Here is a 6,939-nt window from a genome sequence, read left to right on the forward strand (position 1 = left end):
TGAGATCAGTCTCTGTGCTCAGAAGGGAGTATGTTCAAGATCCCCTCTCCCCACCCCACCCCACCCCTACACTTGCACTCATTCTCCCTCTCTAAAAATAAATAAATAAATAATTTTTAAAGCTGTTGCTTTTTTTTTTTTTTTTTTTTTACTGTGTTAACATTTACATGGTTAATGTAAAAGGAAAGGTGGGAGGGGGAAAAAAAGCAAGGGTGTATAAAACTGCTCATACCTTAAAGCTCATCAGGAGTGGCACCAAACTGTACTGTGTCACTGTATTTTTTTTCATCATCATACACTCAAGAATATCCTTGATAAAGCAGTAAAAGTTATTAAAATCTCTATGCCTAAATACATGGCTTTCTAATATTCTATATAACACAACAGGAAGTACAGATAAAGCACTTCTGCTGCATACTAGAGTACAAAGTTTGTCCCAAGGAAAAGCACTTGTCAGATTGAGTTGTGAGCTGAAGTCACTTTTTTCATGGAACACCATTTTTCTTGAAATAATGACTGACTGATAAACTATGGCTATTCAGACTTAGATATCTGGTAGGCATTTTCTCAGAAATAAACAAAGCGAGTCTGTCACTTCAAGAAAAACAACTGATAGTATCTGGTGCTAGTGGTAAAATGAACTTGCAAGCAAAAATTAGAACTTTAGAAAACTTGCACCTCCATCACAGGCTTGGCAGTTGTCCAATACTTTTAAGACTTTTCTGATAAGAGCAGTGGTGATAGTAATTAATGTAATTTTTGACACTGTATGATGAATTGTGTCAACATTTGACAGATCTGCATAACTCAGTGAATGAATACTTTCCAAATTACCAATGCATTATGTTATAAAATCCTGCAGAGGTAAAAAAAAAACATGTTAAAGTACAAGGCAAACCAATGGATTTTAAATGTAACAAAGTATGAAAAGTTTATTTATATGATTGATATGGTTTCTAAATTCACATTAAAAGTAATCTTTAAGAAACTACCACTTGTTGAGGACTGATGAAAAAAATATCCACAATTACCTGAAAAGGCTATTAAACTGTTCCTTGTCTTTCTAATTACACATCTGTGTGACATATACTTCACTCAAAACATCGTAATAGATCAAATGCAGAAGAAGGTATGAGAACCCAGAGGTCTCCTATTAAGCCTATTAAAGAGACTTACAGAAAATGTAATACAATTTTACTGTTCTAATATTTTCTACTTTGGAGAAGTTATTTTTCATTTTAAAATACATTTATGTTACCAAGTAATGGGTTTACTGCTGTTGTGTTTAATGAATAGTTAATTTTCTTCTTCTAATTTCTAATACATTAAATAGTGGTAGATATAAACCTACACGAACAAGTTGTCTTAGGAGTGTAAAGGGGTCCTGAGATCCAAAAGTTTGAGAACCACTGCCCTAGAGAAACTCTAGAGTTGTGATCAGGAATGTTCACAGTAGTAAAACTCATAAAAGCAAGAAACTGGAAAAATCTAGCAGTCTATCAATAAGGAAGGGCTAAATAAGCCAGTTTATAGCCATACTATGGCATATTATGCCGCTTAAAAATGAAGTAAACTTAGATGCAGTGAAATAAAAATGTTTCCCAAATATTTAACTAAAAATTTGCAGGATATGTACAGTATGGTATAGGTTTTGTAGAAATGAAACCACAACACAATGTGTTTTCCTAACAAATAAACAACTAAGACCTGGAAAGCTACCAGGATACACAGCAAACTTTGAAGAGCATCTCCCTTTCGGGAGGGAAAGGAAGACTAGCATTGTGGGTAATGACCAAAGTATACTTCAGCCCCATCCATGTGTCATGTTTTGAGAGGTTTGTTGTTGTTGTTGTTAACAAGGAGACTGTACTAATGCAATTAAAAATAACGAAAAGGTGAATAAAGAAAACGGGTCAAGCTCAGACATTAAGGAAGGGGGCCTGCTTTGAGTCCAGGCTGAGAGGACCCAGTGTATTTGCTGCAGCGCTTCTGTAGCTGTGGAGTCTAGGAAGGAGCCACGAGGGGTGAAATCAGGCGACCGACGGTATGGTTGGCTGAAATGGTGATGGCCACCAGGATGGCACAACTTTCTGGGTCAGACACCTCCCACTTCCTCCCTGGGATTTAATACAAAGAAGGCCTTCACGGCCGCAGAGGTCAGCCTTTCCCGCTTCCGCCATCATGAATCTTGCCCCGATGCCTGCCAGTTCTTACCCTATTCCCGGCCCCCCCAATCCCATTTCCCCGGCCCTAGGACCTCGGCGGCCACATCCGAGGAAGAGCTCTGGGCAGGCTACGCTAACTGCAGCCTGAATCGCCGCGGCACACCCGAAGACACTGTGACACCAAAAGCGTGACTGAGGGACAGGAGGCGAAGGGTAGCCAGTGGCTACGTTGCAGGAGTACGCTGTTACCAAACAAGCCACAGGATCTCCGAGACAACCGGCGGACTCTTCCAGGTGCTCTTGGGCAGGCCTCGCTTTCGAAAGCAGCGCCGCGGCGCTCCCATTGGTCTTCCATTCCAGCCCAAACAAGCCGCTCTCCCTATGGCCCGCCCCTCAGCGAAGAGGCCAATCAGAGGAGTGTTTTGTTTCCCATTGCATAAGACCAATTAAAAGCTTGTTCACTTCTGACTGACGTGTTGGAGAGCCAACCAGAGGAGCCGAGGCCTGGCAATTCCGCCTCCTTCTGCAGTCATCATCTCGATCTAGGGCCTTGTCCTTGTGTTGTCGGTGGCTGGAATCTAAGGTTTGGATCTGAGAGAAATAAGCGAAAAGGAGGCCCACGCTGGAGAAATGGTGGCCCAAGAGGCAAAGTACTACTTCTCAGAGTCTGGTTGGCTCTGAGGTCCAATGATTTTGTAGCTGAGGTGTCAATGCTACTCTGTGGTTGGCCTCGAGTAGCGCGCACCTGAGGAAAGTATCAGTGGAGAGAGGGCCTCAGACACTGTTGCTTTGCAGCCACGCTAACTGCTCCACTTATCCCCCGAGGTGGGATAGTGGGAAGAATCCTAGGAACATCCGGGTCTTTAATTAAGTGATGGTTTATCTACCGTGAGGAGTGTTGGGGATGTTCAATTAGCAGCAATAAATACTGCTTCTAGAATGACTAAAATAAAAATTTGCGGGGAAATTTTAAAAAACCCGACAGCGGTATCATTACAACTAAAGGTATTATTAAATGCTAATGCTAATAAAAACTAACAAATACCATTTCCACCAAATACTTTGAATAATTATCAGTTGTTTAATATTGTACCATTTTGGGCAAAGAAACTGTTGCAGCGCGGAATGGCAATTTTTCCACTTTTGGTAAGAAAACAAGACATTTTCATTTGCTATAAGCAGGAGCCTAAACTGCACACTTTAAGAGGGTGACTTACTTAATAGTACCTATCAAAATGTATTACACAACCTTTGATCCAGCAATTCCTTCTCTCAAAATCTATCCTACAGAAATACCTAAACACATGAGCAAGTTATATGTAGCATTACTTGTAACACTGAAAGATTGGAGACAAACTGGAATCACTACATCGTTTTACAGCCATACCATGAAATGTTATGCCTCCATTTTAAAAAATGAGTTAAGTGGGGCGCCTGGGTGGCTCAGTGGGTTAAGGCCTCTGCCTTTGGCTCAGGTCATGATCCCAGGGTCCTGGGATCAAGCCCCCCTCAGGCTCTCTTCTCAGCAGGGAGCCTGCTTCCTCCTCTCTCTGCCTGCCTCTCTGCCTACTTCTGATCTCTCTCTGTGTCAAATAAATAAATAAAATCTTTAAAAAAAAATGAGTTGTTTCCATATACTAATGTTAAAGGAAGTCCATAGTACATTGCAAAGTATAAAAATTAAGTTGCAAAATAGTGCACATAATACCCCATTTTGTTAAAAAAAAACACCTACATACAAGTGTGTGGGTATTCATACATGAACACGTGTAAATGAGTATGTGCATATTCATATATACACATATATATATTCACATACACATATCTATGCATAGAAAAAGTTCTGGGAAGACACATACCAAATTAAGTTATTCTTGGAGAATGGGCACAGGGAGAGGGAATAAACACAAACATACACATTTACGTTCTGTTTGAATTTTGTCAACTAGCATTAACTACTTTTGAATTTTTATCACCACAATAAAACAGTTTAACAAAATAGGCATTTTTGTAATATGGACAATCAGCAAAACTATCATTTCTCCATTTTAAAAAAGATTTTATTTCTTTATTTGACAGGTCACAAGTAGGCAGAGAGGCGGGCAGAGAGAAAGGAGGAAGCAGGCTCCCCGCTGAGCAGGCAGCTCCGTTTTGGGGCTCGATCCCAATTCCCTGGGATCATGACCTGAGCCAAAGGCAGAGGCTTTAACCCACTGAGCCACCCAGGTGCCCCTCGTTTCTACATTTTAAATAAGAATAATTCCAGACAGGAATGAGGTGACTATTTCATTCAAAAATTTCAGCTGGAGGCGCCTGGGTGGCTCAGTGGGTTGGGCCGCTGCCTTCGGCTGGGGTCATGGTCTCAGGGTCCTGGGATCAAGTCCCGCGTCGGGCTCTCTGCTCGGCGGGGAGCCTGCTTCCCTCTCTCTCTCTGCCTGCCTCTCTGTCTACTTGTGATCTCTCTCTGTCAAGTAAATAAATAAAATCTTTAAAAAAAAATTTTCAGCTGGAAGACCTAGGGCAAAATTAGGATAACTAAATCAATTCAACACTGAGCTTCAGTGTGGTACTCATGACTTGATACAATAGGATGTGGGCAAGCAAAATCTAATCAGGACAAGTGAAGAGTCATTCATTTCTGGGAGAGAAAACTGCACTATGGCAAACGCCATCCAATGGGAAAAAACTCTGCTTTCACCTTTTTGGTAGCATCACCTCCAGGGTTTACTCAGCTCCTTAGGGCAAGGGTTGAAAATCATAAGAATTAGAGATTTAAGATACCTCAGATATCATTCAGTCAAGTCCCCTCATTTTACAGTTGAGAAAACAGGCCCAGATAGGTGAAGCAATCTACCTGTAGGTGCTATAACCAGCAAAATAGCACAGCCAGCTCTGGAATCCAGATTTCTATTCCAGGCCTACTATTCCTTTCTAATTCTTAGATCTTCCTCAGTCTTCTTTCTGATGACATGTTAGGAAATATTTTAAAGTCTTATGAATATTAGACTCCCCTATATTCAAATTATAGAATAAAATGCATAGCAAAAGAAAAAGCTATTAGCACAGATGATCAAAAGTTGGCTGTATTTGGATAAAAAACATTATTTGTAAAATACTATTTTCTTGAAAAGTAATATATAAATTTCTGTGCCTCTAACTATATTTTACAGTTCACTTAAGAACTATTGTTTTGGGGTGCCTGGATGTCTCAGTTGGTTAATCATCTGCCTTTGGCTCAGGTCATGATCCTCAGTCCAGGGATGGAGCCCAACATGGTGGGAGGGTTGCTGGCTCAGCAGGGAGTCTGCTTCTGCCTCTCCTCTGCCCCTCCCACCAGCTCATGCTCTGTCTCTAGTGCTCTCTTTCAACTAAATTAAATATTTCTTTAAAAAAAAAAAAACTATTGTTGGAGCGCCTAGATGGCTCAGTGGGTTAAGCCTCCGCCTTGGGCTCAGGTTACAATCTCAGGGTCTAGGGATTGAGTCCCCCATTGGTCTCTCTGCTCAACAGGGAGCCTGCTTCCCCTTTCTCTCTGCCTACCTCTCTGCCTACGTATGATCTCTCTTTGTCAAACAAATAAATAAAATCTTAAAAAAAAAAAAAAAACTACTTGGCGCCTGGGTGGCTCAGTCGTAAGCGTCTGCCTTCGGCTCAGGTCATGATCCCAGAGTCCTGGGATCCAAGCCCATATCTGGCTCCCTGCTAGGCGGGAAGCCTGCTTCTCCCTCTCCCACTCCCCCTGCTTGTGTTTCCTCTCTGTCTCTCTGTCAAATAAATAAAATCTTTAAAACAAAACAAAAAACACTCCTGTTTTACCTAATTTCTCATTGATCTTCAACTGGAAGTGCCTCTTAATCCTTTACCTTCAGCTTCTCTAGATCATGGAGATGACGATCTATATACATTTAAAACCACTGCAGGAAACACCTAAAGAAAACCTGCTGTAATTGAAAGAATCCTTTGTTCTGTGTAATGTTAATAATTACCCCAATTTGTTCTGTAAGGAATGAGTTTTCTGTTCCTTAAGAGGATGGGTGTAAGGGTGGATAGATAGATAGGCAGGATCGAGAGAGAAAATTAAAATAGGGAACAATAATTTTTTTAGACAAGGAAGGCAAAACAAAAGATAGGAGGAATGAAAGGTGGTGGGTGGTCGGGAAGGGAGCGGCAGAGAACCACAAGCTAAATTAGTCACAAAGTGTTTATATTTTAAAAGTAAACTTGAATACTGCGATTTTTAAATGGACTAACAACCACCTAACCTGCAGGCTATAATTAAAGTGGTGTCCAGTTTTAGACGCTATGACTTAGGAATATGTAAGGACCTTGGAGAGATTTCAGAATAATAAAGGTAAAAGGGTAAAAAAATGAGCCAAGTGAGGAAAAATTAGAATTGTTATTGTGTCTAAGAAGAGAAGACCAGGGATGACTCAAAAGTCCTCAGGATATGAAGAAATACCCATTTCAGTGAACAGTTGGTCTGCACTTACACAGCAGAAATTTTACTTAAATTATGACAGTACGTATTTGAAGACAGAAGTGTCTCACCTAGGGTGTCTTACTAAACAAAAACTCCAGTGAAGCCTAAATGCTGTTCACCTCTCTCACCCTTTACTAGCTCAATTCCTCATCTCTAAGAATGGGTCAAAGGGTAGATCAGGGTAGATGTCAAAGGGCATCTCCAGAATGTGAAGATTTAGACTACTATGTTTAAAATTTTTTGTTAGCCTCTGACCCCAGGACCCAGTGTAAGCTTGAGCTGCTTCTGTGGTAT

This window comes from Mustela lutreola, chromosome X, assembly GCF_030435805.1.
Source record: "Mustela lutreola isolate mMusLut2 chromosome X, mMusLut2.pri, whole genome shotgun sequence".
NCBI lineage: Eukaryota > Metazoa > Chordata > Mammalia > Carnivora > Mustelidae > Mustela > Mustela lutreola.